Source organism: Podarcis gaigeae (assembly GCF_964106915.1).
Source record: "Podarcis gaigeae genome assembly, chromosome: 17".
NCBI classification, from domain to species: domain Eukaryota; kingdom Metazoa; phylum Chordata; class Lepidosauria; order Squamata; family Lacertidae; genus Podarcis; species Podarcis gaigeae.
The window spans coordinates 32,312,569-32,327,110 of record NC_139694.1 but is presented as its reverse complement, the minus strand read 5'-3'; the positions used below and the strand labels follow the sequence as shown (position 1 = coordinate 32,327,110).

Genomic DNA, 14,542 nt, shown 5'->3' with positions numbered 1-14,542 from the left:
GGTTGTTAATGGTCTGGACAAAATATAAAGACTTATTGGAGAGTAAGACTCCGAGGTGGCTCTCACCGGTGGAGGCCAAGGCACATAAGAGACCTAATATGGAAGCCAATTGGCCTAAATATGGGGAAATTATCGAAAAGATTGGAGACAATTGGAGGCTGCAGAGCTTGGAAAAACTAAAAAACAAGGTGCGAGATTGGTTGCATTATGCACAAATTCAAGAGGTTTTTAAAGTAGACAAGAAGGTTGGATTCCAGGTGGAAAAATCGAAACTAGAGACAGAATTGTTAGAACCAAAAAGTAAACTACTTTCGAGAATGTATAACCTGTTGCTTAAATGGAATACTCAGGATGAGACAGTCAAATCCGCCATGATAAAATGGGCGCAGGATTTGGGGCATAACATCATGTTCGAAGACTGGGAAAGGTTATGGAACACCGGAATGAAATTTACGGCATGTAGTGCCTTGAAGGAAAACATTATGAAAATGATATACCGGTGGTACATGACCCCAGTCAAGCTTGCTAAGATATATCACCTGTCTGATAATAGATGCTGGAAATGTAAAGAGGCGGAAGGGACATTCTTTCACCTCTGGTGGACATGCCCGAAAGTGAAGGCCTTCTGGGAAATGATTCATAATGAATTAAAAAAGGTACTGAGATTTACCTTACCTAAGAAACCAAAGGCCTTCCTTCTGGGCATGGTGGACCGGAGAGTGTTTAAGAAGGACAGAACTTTTTTTATGTATGCCACTACAGCAGCAAGGATTTTGATTGCAAAATACTGGAAGACACAAGATTTACCCACACTGGAGGAATGGCACACGCAGTTGATGGATTATATGGAACTGGCTGAAATGACTGGCAGAATCCGAGACTTGGGAGAAGAAACATTCGAGGAAGATTGGAGAAAATTTAAAGACTATTTGGAAAAACATTATAAGTTGAATGAATGTTAAAAAATGCACCTTTTTGGAAATTCTAGCTTCAGTAATGTTAAATTCAAGAAATGGAAATTAAGGTACAAGGAGTCAGAGATAGAATAATGAAACAACTTTATTGTGTTAAAATGAAAATGTACATGATTTGGGTTATAATACATTTGAAATTGGGCAACATGATAAAAAGGAAGATACAATAAGTATTGAAATAAGTTAACAAATTGCAGACGTTATGTATCACAGAGAATGCAGGGTTGGGAGGATGTGGGGAAGTCCAACAGACTTGGAAAAAAGGGTAAGAAAAATTTGTAACTTTTCTTTTTGGCTTTTATAATACGTTCTTTATTCTTTTTTCTGTACTTTATAAAACTAATAAAAAATATTATTAAAAAAAAAACAAAGCTACTTGTGGTTGCAGGCTGGTCTTCATCTGAGCCCGATTCCACTCCATCACTTCATTTGAGTGACACAGTCAGCTTTGAAACACAGAGAGCTGCTGAAGCACACACAATCTTCCCTTAGCCGCCAAGTAACAACAGCCAAGTTCAGCTGTTTCCAAGCAAGTTGAAGCTTTCCTCTGCAGCGTGTCTTAAGAAATGGACTGCTGGTCATTGGGTCATGCTTGGGCCAGGGGGCTTCTGTAGAAAAACACCCCTTTTTAAAATAAAGGTTATTATTATTATTTTTAAATCAAAAGCAAAGACAAACAAAAAACGTTGCATAGTACATGAGCCGTGCAAAGGTTGCCTTTTCCAAACAAACAGGGAGCTGTTGATGTAGAGAAATAAAAGCAGCAAAACACAACATGAAAACCAAATTTCACCAAATTTCCCCATTTGGTGGGGGAAGAGAGTTTCTGAATTTCATATATGAGAGTTTCATATTTCTGAATAGGATGCATCAGAAATGAAATGCTCTGGGTCTTCCTTGCTCTTAGAAACACATTCTTGGTGAGTTATTTAATCTGTGATAGCCAGAGTTCACATCTTCTTGTACCACAGCAAAATGGGTCCTGTAGTGCCTTCCATTTCTGAAAATGTAATTTAATGAACCAGATATTGGTTGAAAATGGCTCCGAGTGTTTGAACCAGCAAAAACAAAATCAAAAGTAATTTGGAGAAACGTCTTGCATATCCTCCTCAGACCATTAGTGATCTGGAACTGGATGTTGTGATGAGCAGAGAAGGATTGAACAGAATGGGTGATTCAATTACAGTGCATTTGGCTGGGGCAGATTGCTCTTCATTCTCAGATCATGTTGTTTTTTGTTTTTGTTTTTAAATGGAATGGGAAAGAAAACAAGCATGGAAGCAAAATAAAAATCTCAATGATGGATTTCCTTTGTTGACTGAAGTGTGCCCACAGCATTACCACCGCCAGTCCCATTGCAATAACACACCAGTTCACTCTGCCTTCCCAGGGTGGGATCCTGTCTTTTACCTGTTTTCCTATCATATGAAGGGAGCCAGTGGGAATTCTGGGACCGCTCTGCTGCAGCCCCATTGTTGGGGTCGATGGCTTGGGTCTCTTATCACAGGGTTGACGGACCCTCCAACATTTCTCCGATGAAAACAGGGAAGCCCCAAGGAAAAGTGGGACATTCCGGGATCAAACCACCAAGTGGGATGGCTTCTGTAAATCTGAGACTGTCCCTGGAAAATAGGGACACTTGGCGGGTCTGTCCTAGCATCAGAGACCAAGCGGCTAAGAATGCCATTATTTAGACTAGAGGTGTGCTCTAGCCAGTTTCGCAAGACCATGAATTCCAGACAGGGGCGAAGGAAGGGGGTGCAGTAGGTGCAGGCCGCCCTGGGTGTCACCACTGGGGGGTGATTAAATGCTGGATGGCACTCCCCGGGGGGCCTGCAGCATGCCCGAGCCACGGATCTCTCCTGGGAGAGATGTGGCGGCTTGTGCGCGCAGGCTCTGTGCTGCCCAAGCAGTCCGTCCGCTGCCACCCCCCAGCTATAGGGTGGCTGAGTGGGAGGAGGCAGGCAGACTCTGGCGGCCCTGCATTGAGCCCACAGGCACCCAAGCGGCTTCCTCCGCCGCTGATTCCAGAGTTGAAAAAGCACCCAGCTGCATTACTGATTTGGACGCATCAAGCCAGTAAGAGCACAGGAGCATTAATGAAGCGCTGCTGGAACAGATCAATGGCGGTGACGTAGGAAGGGGGGTGCGGTGGGAGCAAACTGCCCCAGGTGTCATCACTGGGGGGGGGTGACAAAATGGCAAAAATATGTGTTTTTAAAATAAAATTTAAAAAATTGGGCTCACGACACTTTTTTTGGAAAATAATAATATTACAGTGGACGCTCGGGTCGTGAACGTGATCTGTGCAGGAGGCACGTTCGCAACCCACAGCACCCGCAACCTGCAGCACCGTGTCTGTGCATGCACGGGTTGTGATCTGGCGCTTCTGTGCATGCGCAAAGTGCAATTTAGTGTTTCTGCACATGCGCGAGCACCGAAACCTGGAAGTAACCCATTCCGGTACTTCCGGGTTTCGGCACATCCATAATCCGAAAACACACAACCTGAAGCGTCTCTAACCCGAGGTATTCAAAATGAGTTTAATAACTTCGTCTGACAATTAATTAACCTCAACAAGTCAACATAATATGTATTGCAACTTTTTAGTTCAGTCAACAAACACAACGAAACACGGCTGATCAATGGTTCAACTAGCCCAGTGTTGTGTTTCCCACCCAGGCCAGGCACATGACTCTAGAAGATCTACAACCAGGGCATGAAGGTAATAACTCTGCCGCAATTAGAGGTATACTGCCCTTTGAACATTCCAGATATGTGAGACCTTTCCTCTGCCCATGGGTGGAGATCATTATGAGGATAAAAATGGAGGTGGAAGGGTCCGTCTCTGGAGGGTAGGAGCTGAACCAATGGCTTCAAGCTACAAGAAAGGAGATTGCACCTAAACATCAGGAAGAACTTTTTGACACAGCGCTGATTGTGACTGGGGCAGCAGTCACTGTTTCCTTACATCCCTATGCCAGGCACTCCTCTGCACTCCTAGCGATGCCTTCTAGATGCTGTGAACTCCAACTCCCATCATCCTTGATCACTAGCATTGCTGGCTGGGATTCATGAGAGTCCAGAACATCTCTGGGGCACCATTTTGCCTGTCTGTGATGTAGACAATACTGAACTAGGTTGATCAGTAATGCCACTCAATATCAGGCAGTTTCATGTGTTTTTCAAAGGATGGATGTTACCTTTTACCCAGAGGTGGCCACGGGGCCATTGGCTCTCAAGAATCACCATTGAGTCCAGATTGGGGGTGGATGGCTTTTGAGTATGGCGCCCAGGAACCAGATGGCTGGTCTCCAGCTCCCCAGAAGGCCAATGCAATGCATCTGCTCAAAGACAGAGAAACATCCTTTTAGTGGCTCAGATGATCTGCCTCTGTAAGGAAACAGACATGCCCTGGAAGTCTGGTGTCCTGCCAGAACTGAGTCATTATCAGACCAGGCTGGAAAACAGTGGAGCCTGGTGGAAGATAAATTCTCTCTTAACAGCCAACAGTTGCTGATACAGTCTTTCCCGTTGATGGCACAGCCCTGAACTCCAGCCGCTACAATCAGTTCTCCTATGAGTCTCCCATGCCTTTTTAGAGCCGGCCCAATATACAGGCCTACATTTCCATGAGCAAAAACAACCACCTAGTTCAAGGGTGCCATCTGGGGCTGAGGAGCCATGGCCCCCCAAAAACAATTTTTTCATGTATGCAACAACGGCCGCAAGAGTTCTGGTAGCACAAGGATGGAAGACTGAAGAAACCCCAACTAAAGAATCATGGTAAGAAAAATTGATGGACTATGCAGAATGGGACATGGATAACTGTGACTTTAAGGATGAATGGGAACCCTTTACAAAATATCTGAAGACGCAGCAAAGCGAACTGGACTTCTTGGCAGGTTTTGAATAAACATTCACAAACTTTTTATTGATAATAATCAGCTAAATAGTTTGAGGATCTATACAACTTTGTAACATGCAGAAAGCAGCATTCTTAGAGAAACCAAAGACTGGAACTGAGGGAAGCCGGGGGGTGGGGGTGGGTGGGTTTTTTGGGGGGGAGGGAGGAAAAATGGGGGGGGAGGGTGATATGCTTTTGGATAATATGTCTTGTTATAATTTTGAATTTAAAAAAATGTTTTAAATAAATATAAAACAACTGAAAACAACAACAACATTTTTTTCAAGGAGGGGGCCAGGCCTCCTCAAAATTCTGTGGTGGCCATGCGTGAACACCATGCAGCATGCTCACCTCACTCCCGCATGCCACCCAACAGGCTGACATCACTTGTGCATGCCGCAGGGTGCTCGCGAAATGTCACCACATCGCATGGGGTGCCCAAGTGACACCAGCATGTTGAATGCTGTGCATGAGTGACATTAGCATGTTGCACAGCATGCACACACAGCGTCAGTGTGGCACATGGTTCCGGCCATCTCAATCGTGGGGGCAAGTCAGTACGCTTGATCTAGCTAGAAGGAAGGCCATCACATACCTAAGTCATGCTGCCTGCCTGCCGCCTTTAGCTCACCCCCCCCTTTCTTGTTCTGGCACTAGTGGCAGCTGGGTGGGTCACTGAGGTCAGGGGCACACTTTCAATTTTCAGTGTGGCACCCTGCGGGAGGCCCAAATTCACCACCCTCTACCTCTCGCCTTCTGTTCTGCCCAGTGGTGTAGCGTGGGTTGCCAGTGCCCAGGGCAGGGTGGGAGGGAGGAAAACGGATGGAGTACTTGTGCACATTCAATTGCCTAATGGTGTCTGCATCACCCAGGAGATCATAGCAGCAGAGATAATATAAGCAGAGTCGTTCCATTGTCCGGAGTGGTCACTTCCTGTTTCACAGGAAGCCATTTTCAACAGGGCCCAACAACGGAAGCACACAGCTGTATTGAGGCAGCACTGGGTGTTGAAATTTTGTGCCCTGAACAATTTTGTGCCCGGGGCAACCACCCCGTGGGGCTCCCCCATCATGCTATGCCACTGGTTCTTTCCAACTTGCTACATAGTACGGTGGTACCTCAGGTTACAGACACTTCAGGTTACAGACTCCGCTAACCCAGAAATAATACCTCTGGTTAAGAACTTTGCTTCAGGGTGAGAACAGAAATCGCACAGCGGCAGCGGGAGGCCCCATTAGCTAAAGTAGTACCTCAGGTTAAGAACAGTTTCAGGTTAAGAAGAAGGGACCTCCAGAACGAATTAAGTTCTTAACCTGAGGTACCACTGTAGTTGCGGAACCCTGCGGTGCCCCCTAGGCTTGGTATCCATTGCAGTGGAACTGATTGCTCTACCCTAAATTGTCTTCGCTGCGGTGGGGCAGATTAAATAGTGAGTGGGTCACAGCTTGGCAAGACTTGCAGGACTGCCAGGGAGTCACTGCCTTGCACAACTGCAGCAGTTGTGCAAGTGTGCGATCAACGAGAAGGAGCAGGCCTGGCAGAAGAGAGACCACTTGCCTGATCATGAGGCTCTGTGGACCAGAGACTGAAGTACAGTAGCTGGATCACTGCCTTTATGAATGTCAAAGGACAAAGACATTTCCTGGACCTGGACCTCTCCTGTAAAGAACCAAACACACATGTACACACAATGCTATTTTCAAATTTAGCCTTTTAAAAAAACGATTCTGCAAAAGGTTCTCAAATTTACAAAAAGGTTCTTCAAAAGATTCACCCTTCAGTACAAATCCTGAATCAAAGGCTCCCCACACAGTTTTCTATTCTTCAGTATGATCAAGTCAGTCTCCCACAGAGTGTCTGTTATCTGACAGTGTTCTACCTGCCTGCATGTTTAAACCATATATATTTTATACAGACGAGGTGGGTCTTAAGCCATCTGTCTTTTCTTCATCCCCCCGCCCCACTCTTCCATTGGTGAGACTGGGAGTTGGTGAGAATGAGCATATGAACCAGATCTGCTCATCTGCAGCGAGTGAAAAATCTCTTCTAGGTGACTAAGCTGGGAAGCCCTGCAGCAGGTTCCTCACACCATTCCTTTCACACTAAAAGGGATATATTTGGTAAGGTGGGCTAGTAATTATTTTTGTGGGCTAGTGATTCTTGTGGACTGATTCATAAACCTGGGAATTTGAAGCTGTGAGCTTCTTTCACCAGGAAATGAATACTGAAGCCCTACAGTCTGTTAAACCTCACCAATGGTTCCCAGGCACCTGTCCCTGCCTGGGGGGACTTTACTGAAGATCTGGCAGAGTGTGTGGGTAACCGGGAAGAGAGCCATTGGGTAACTAAGTTTGCCATACTATACAGTATATGCCACTTGGGAGTAAGTCCCTTGAATGCATCGAGACTTAATTATGATGAAACCTTTGCAGGGTTCCTCTATAAGGCTAAAGCCCAGTTGCTCCAGCAGTGCAGAGATGTAGGCGCTGTGGTCTAAACCACTGAACCTCTTGCCGATCAGAAGGTCGGCAGTTCGAATCCCCACGACAGGGTGAGCTCCTGTTGCTCTGTCCCAGCTCCTGCCAACCTTTAGCAGCGGGAGGCCCCATTAGCTAAAGTGGTACCTCAGGTTAAGAACAGTTTCAGGTTAAGAACGGACCTCCGGAAAGAATTAAGTTCTTAACCCGAAGTACCACTGTACCTGATAACAACTGCATCTTACTTAAAGTCACTCTTACGTATGAGGTCATCAAGCCACACATAAGAATATGTTAATAGGTCCCCACCCCCCACGCCCCATTGCAGGGGTGAGACTGCCCCGCATAATCAAAATCTTTCCAGGGAGGGATTTGTCCATGACACCTGAGTAAGATGGAACCCAGCCTATTGTTGGATCTTTCCCAAACCACTCTGTAGCAAAACCAGATTAAACAGAAGATCTGCCACATATTTTGGGCTCACAATGCACTGAGATCACCTCATTGTTGTCCTGGTGGCCATGAAATTCTGAGCTCTCCCAACATAGATAGTGAAGTCCTCCGACACGATCTTCAAGACTACCCCAACACCAATAGGGTAGACAGTGCACCAGGAAAACTACTGTTCTGTTTCTCTGACCCAACACCAGGCACAAATCCTTAAATCCGGCTCTCAAGAAGATTGGTTGCCTCATGAAAAGATGGAATTTCCATGGATTACGGCGAAAAAGCCAAAAAGAACCCAGCCAGCCTTCTGACGTGTGTTGATGCAGCAGTGAACATCAAGGCAGACAAATCTGGCTCACCCAGCTCATCCACCCATGTCTTAGTAATTCACAACAGGTCAGCCCCTTCAACCACAACCAGATTCTGTTTTTATTATGGGCTGCGCTAGCACCCGAAAACAACAGACCAAGTGGGAAAACCAACAGGCATGGCAACCCAAATCTCATGCAGGAAATGGGGCAGTGGGTTTAAAATATCTGTGGCCCCTTCCACCACCCAGCCCCATACCTCTTCCTGCGCCAAAACCTTGTTAATAGTAGCACCTGCTGAACCGCACTCCACAGACCCCACAGTTCATCATTCCTAAGGCTGCAAATGAACAGAAAATGCAAAATACTAGGGTTCCAATAATGCAACCGCAATCCAAAATACAGTGCTATGGTGCTTTTAAGTGGCCAGAGAACCACAGCCTTCAGTTCTCATGAAGACAGCAATAGTTTGTAATTTATTTGTGCTTATATACATAAATAGCTTACCTCACAAGAAAGTGCTACTGAAGTCAAAATTGAACCCCTCATTGCATGGATTTCCACAGGGCACAGTATACACATAGCCCATCTGCCAAATGATAGGTAACTCTCAGCTCATACGTATGTGTAACTCAACTACCTCCCCAACACTCACATAGGGCAGTTCTCTTGGCTAAGAGATTCCACCCTCTTGGACCCAGACTCTCACCTAGGATTGAAGTCCTCTCAACCTATTCCCAACCTTCAAGAGGGTGGTGCTCCTGCCATTGAGTAAATCCCTTTGGTGATTGCCCTTTGGGGTCAATGCACTGAGGGTGATCTGCTGTGTGCCTTGGAGTTGACCTATATCCACCCCATCATGGAAGATGGATAGCACAGGATGGGGCATACCCTACCATGAAACTAGCCTGAAGAGTCTTAGAATGAAGGGCATTAGGTAAAGGTAAAGGGACCCCTGATCATTAGGCCCATTCGTGACCGACTCTGGGGTTGCAGCGCTCATCTCGCTTTACTGGCCGAGGGAGCTGGCGTACAGCTTCCGGGTCATGTGGCCAGCATGACTAAGCCACTTCTGGAGCACGGAAACACCATTTACCTTCCCACCAGAGTGGTACCTATTTATCTACTTGCACTTTGATGTGCTTTTGAACTGCTAGGTTGGCAGGAGCAGGGACCAAGCAATGGGAGCTCACCCTGTCGCGGGGATTCGAACCTCCGACCTTCTGATCAGCAAGTCCTAGGCTCTGTGATTTAACCCACAGCGCCACCCGCGTCCCTATAGAACGAAGGGCATTACCAGACAGTTATTAGCCCAGTTCTGCTGAAAATAGCTTCCTGTCCCCAACAAAGGGAGGTACCAGATGCTTCTGAATACACCTGCTCACATTGCAAAAGGCCATGGAGACTCCAGAGCCAGCTAGCCAGGTGAGCCATGCCATGAAGCTGTGTTACAAAGTCAACTTTGAAGACGGCTCGGAAACTTCAGCTAGTGCAGAATTCAGATTGCTCAGCGGAGCAAGACGGTTTGAGCACATTACACCAATCCTGGTTTGACTGCACTGGCTACCAATTTGTTTCCGGACCCAATTCAAAGTGCTGGTTTCGACCTATAAAGCTTTAAATGGCTCAGGACCGCAATACCTCAAGGACCGCCTCTTTCCATATGAACCTACCCAAACCCTGAGACCATCTTCTGAGGCCTTCCTTCGTGTGCCTCCTCCTTGAGAGGTCTGGAGGGTGACAGCACGAGAACAGGGCCTTCTCTGCAGTGGCTCCCCATCTGTGGAATGTTCTCCCCAGGGAAGTTCGCCTGGCACCTTCATTATACATCTTTAGGTGTCAGGCAAAAACGTTCCTTTTTAACCAGGCCTTTGGTTAACCTGATTGACATCCTATACCCTTTTAAAATGTGACTCTTTCCGGGGGGGTGGTATTATTGGGGGGGGGAATTTATTTTGATTTTATATATTGTGATTTTTTTTGTGAACTGCCCTAAGACCTCCGGGTATAGGGCAGTTTATAAATTCAATAAATTCCATAAATAATAATAAAATAATAACATTTCACTGGAACAGAGCTATTCACATTCTATCTAAAAGGAACCAACTGGATTGTCCACCTGCCTTTCCGAGGGAAGAGGAACATATCTCTTAAATACAGCTTGTATCCTATTCTGTTCTTAGAATCCTGTAAAGCTTTCAGCAAGATATAGTAGCAATGAGTTCTACAGACTAAATACGTCAAGCAGGAATCTGGACAGGAAGTCCAAGGCCTGGGAGAAGATGATGCCAGTGAAGTTTATTTATGTGTAGGGTTTCTTCATCCCATTTGCTTCATTCAAAGAAGGCTGGAAGACACACTGTGCGCTCTTCTGGAGGCGGAGGAAGCGGAAGAGAAAGGGAGAGGCAGGAAAGCACCTTCCAACAGTTGCAGAGATGAATCAACTTCCCCTCAACTACGCGTATTCTCAAGCAATAACAACGCCATCTGTATTATATACCCAAGAATACCCGTCATCGAAGGGGGCTATCAGTCAACCATTCAGCTGGGTCCCACTACGGGAATTGTCTTGAAGGAGGCATCTTGGCCTGTAAAAAAAGAGACAGAAAAAGAAAAGGAGAGGCATCTTCTGTTGGCTAGTTTTAGTTCTGACTAGACAAACTGCCCTCTTGCTTAACTGGCCACAATTTTCTATCCCTGCTGTCTTAAAAATAATACAGTCATACCTCATGTTGTGTTCACCTCAGGTTATGTCTTTTCAAGTTGCATCCCACGGCAACTTGGAAGTACCGGAATGGTTACTTCCGGGTTCCGTCGCTCACGCATGCACAGAAGCACTAAATCACAGTGCTTTTGGGTGCAAATGCTTTGAGTTGCGGACACACCTCCAGGATGGATTATGTTCACAACTTGAGGTTCCACTGTATAGTCAAACCTCGGTGTAATGGTTCTAGGGGTTGCTCGTGCGTAAATCGGCGCCACGCTTGGCTGGGTTACCTGGGTGAACCCTTTCTGTCCGGACAGCCACTCATCCGTGGCTGTCTCAATCGCTGGCAGAATCCGTCAGTGGGCGTTTCTTGAACTTCTTCCAGCAAAGAAGCTCTTTGACGCCTAGTCTCCTCCTACTCTCCCTGCGCGGAAGCCTTCTGCGCAAGGAGGGTGTAGGCAGCGGAGGACTCTTACTCTCCCCGCTGGTCCCTGGCAAGGAGTCGTGGGACCGCCTCGCCGATTCCCCCATCTGCCCCCCTTCTCCACTGGTGCTACGCTGATTCTCTTCCCCAGAAGATGGGCTGCCTCTCCCCATCCCGGGACGCTCTCTGGGACCCCTCCGGAGCCCGCTCTCTCCCTCCGGCCCTGATGGCAGTTCCCTGACACTCGGGTATCAAACGTAATCCGTTCCGGAAGCCCGTTCGGCTTCCGAAATGTTCGACAACCGAGGCACAGCTTCTGATTGGCTGCAGGAGCTTCCTGCACTCAAGTGGAAGCCACGTCGGATGTTCAGCTTCCGAAAAACGTTCAAAAACCAGAACACTTACTTCCGGGTTTTTGGGAAGCGGTCGGGAGCTGAAACATTCTAAAATGGAGGCATTTGGAAACCAAGGTTTGACTGTAATGATAATGATGATGATGATGGTGATGATATGCCACCCATCTGACTAGGCTTCCCCAGCCACTCTGGGCAGCTCCCAAAAGAATATTAAAAGCACAATAAAACATCAAAAACTTCCCTATACAGGGATGCAATCAATTTGGCACAAGGCCATATCTCTGAATGACAGGCAACAGCCCAGCTCTGCTGATTCTACTGGCCAAGATCCCTTTATATTATGTCGCGATGAATCATGAAGATCCCCTAGTTTGGGGACCCACTGGGTAGAGTAACATTTCAGACTGTGACTCACATGCATTCAAATCCCAGAATCTTGGTTCCACTTTTTCTCTTGTCTTCCACAAAAAATCCTGAGAACCGTAGTTTGATGAAAGCTGAAACACTATACAGTGGTGCCCCGCAAGACGAACGCCTCGCAAGACGGAAAACTCGCTAGACGAAAGAGTTTTCCGTTTTGGAGGTGCTTTGCAAAACAAATTTCCTATGGGCTTGCTTTGCAAGACGAAAATGTCTTACGAGTTCCTGCGGGTTTTTTTCCCCTCCCCCCCTTTCTAAGCCGCTTATCCACTTATCCACTAAGCTGATAAGCTGCTAAAAGCCGCTAAAAGCCGCTAAACTGCTAATAGCGCTAATCCGCTAATCCATCAATGGGCTTGCTTCGCAAGACGAAAAAACCGCTAAACGAAGAGATTCGCGGAACGGATTATTTTCGTCTTGCGAGGCACCACTGTACAGAACTCCTTGCTGGAAATCTCCTCTCCTCTCACAGAACTACAGTTCCCACAGTCCTCAGAGAAGGTAGCAAGTTAATCCTAAACTAATTTGTCTTAGCACGTGTGCATCCTTGCAGCCCAATCTTATTCATAACAAAATAAAAAAATTCCTTCCAGTAGCACTTTAAGGTCTTTAAGGTGCTACTGGAAGGAATTTTTTTATTTTGTTTTGACTATGGCAGACTAACACGGCTACCTATCTGTAACTAATCTTATTCATATTTATTAACAATTGCATCACCGTGTAATGTGGGTAGAGTGGTTTCAAATGTTCAAAGTGCTTTGTAACAGCCCTGTCAGAGATATTTACTCACAGTTTAGTCAGGGTTTTTTTGTCCCCCATATTCAGTGCTTTCATTCAAGATAAATAGGTGCCAGAACTCACCATGAAATTGTTACAATAAATTGCCGGGTGACTTGGGGCAGCCCTGACGGATGCTGGTTTGACAACAGTCGCATTGACTGCCCACAGAGGTGTTAAAAACTATGGCAAGCCATCTCCCTAGCTGGTTTGGGGGTCGCCCCCTGGTTCTGGTGCAGGTCAAATAAATGCACCCCCTCATTCTCTTAGATTCAGGCAGATGGCTAGGGCAGCTCAGAAAGGTCCCTGTGCAGGTAGAGACCTGGATGGAAAAGTTAAAACTTGCTTCCACTACAAAGGAGACTGTAATGGCCTGGGAATTGGATTCAGAGGCTGAACCTGAGGAGTCCCAGCCTGCACAGGAATCCCCACCTCCAGGGCCGGCTGAGCCGGGGCTGGGGCATGAGCCTGAAGGGCCCTCACCTGTGCCAGATCCTCAGAAGCAGATGCCAGCTGAATCCACTATGGCTCCAGAGGTGATCGAGGACCCATTGCCTACAGGTGCTCCTCTCCCAGCCCTGTCAGGGGAAGGTGAGGTTGCCTCTGGGTCCAGTAACCCTCCAGCCTCTCCAGAGCTGCAGAGGCTCAGGGCAGAGAGGTGGAGGGAACTAAGTTCTCTCAGGAGGAGTGCTTGCCTGAAGGCCAGGAAAGGCGAGTCACCTGAGGTTCGGGGCCGCCCTAGGCCTCAGAGGAGGTAAAGGCCAGTCAGCCCAGTCCCAGATTGCAGGAGCAACATCGTTGGAAACCTGTTCCTGCCAGCACCCTGGCCTGCTCTTCCGGAGTTCCTGACCATGCCCGGCTCCTTGCCTTGGACCCTGCTTCGCCCTTGACGGACAGCCTCCAGACCCTCGACCCAGGACCGGACTCCCCCCCCCGGGACCAGCACAGAGACAAATTGAAGAAAAGGAAATACAAATTGGCTCTGCCCCATAGCTTGACCAATTATGGCTAGGAGCAGCTAGGAGCTAAGTGGAGACACAGAGCCAAAAAGAACTGTAGACTTGTACACACTGGTCAGCTTTCATTTGGCCTTGAAAAGACTGGCCAGCTTCCATATTGACTTGGAAAGCTTGTTTTGGGCTTCTCAGAAGTATGTCAAGGTCAGAAGCGGGCAGGGGGAGCACCGGCCCGCAATGGCGTCCGCCTGAGAGGTGCCAGAACTGCACTCTGGCATCCTCCAGCTGAAAAAAAAACCCCCACTACTACCCATATTGCAGATGGAGGGCTGAGACTGAGAGACTGTGGCTTGCTGAAGGCCACACCAGGAAGAAGCAAATTTAGAGGAGCACAACCAGTTCAACTGGGCACAGAGCCCTGGGGATGCTGGGGTTCAGGTCAAAGTTGCTGAGCTTTTTTTAGGGGGGAAAGGCCCTTTTTAGGGGGTTCAGGTAAACTGAGGAAAGGGGAAAGGGGAAAAGTCACTCCCCAATAAAATCGCTAATAAAACTATCTGCCTCACAACGAAAACTCGACCAGTTGGACACCCCTGCTGTAGAGGATGCTGCAACTATTATTTAGAATGCATCACGAGAGGCAGGGAGCACCAAATTTTGGTGTCAGACAGGGCACCGCTGAAATTTGAGACTCCAAGCTCTGACACTGCACCAGGTACTTCCTGAGTCACAGTTGCTTTGGCCCTGTGTTGCACCAACGTATCAAGGAGTAAGTCCCACTCATTTCAGTGG

General features: G+C 47.3%; 1 protein-coding gene and 2 long non-coding RNA genes across 3 annotated transcripts in view; all 3 read right to left on the bottom strand.

Moving 5' to 3' along the window:
• The window catches only part of LOC310835419, a 169,078-nt gene that overhangs the window by 143,068 nt on the left and 11,468 nt on the right, over positions 1-14,542 (bottom strand). The window lies entirely within an intron of this gene.
• SWSAP1 (SWIM-type zinc finger 7 associated protein 1) overlaps positions 1-14,542 on the bottom strand; it is a 34,763-nt gene that overhangs the window by 12,123 nt on the left and 8,098 nt on the right. The window lies entirely within an intron of this gene.
• LOC310835402 lies at positions 8,512-10,026 on the bottom strand. The gene is made up of 2 exons (XR_014559640.1): positions 9,382-10,026; positions 8,512-9,021 (listed from the first exon to the last, which is right to left on the bottom strand). It is a non-coding gene; the product is annotated as an uncharacterized lncRNA (long non-coding RNA).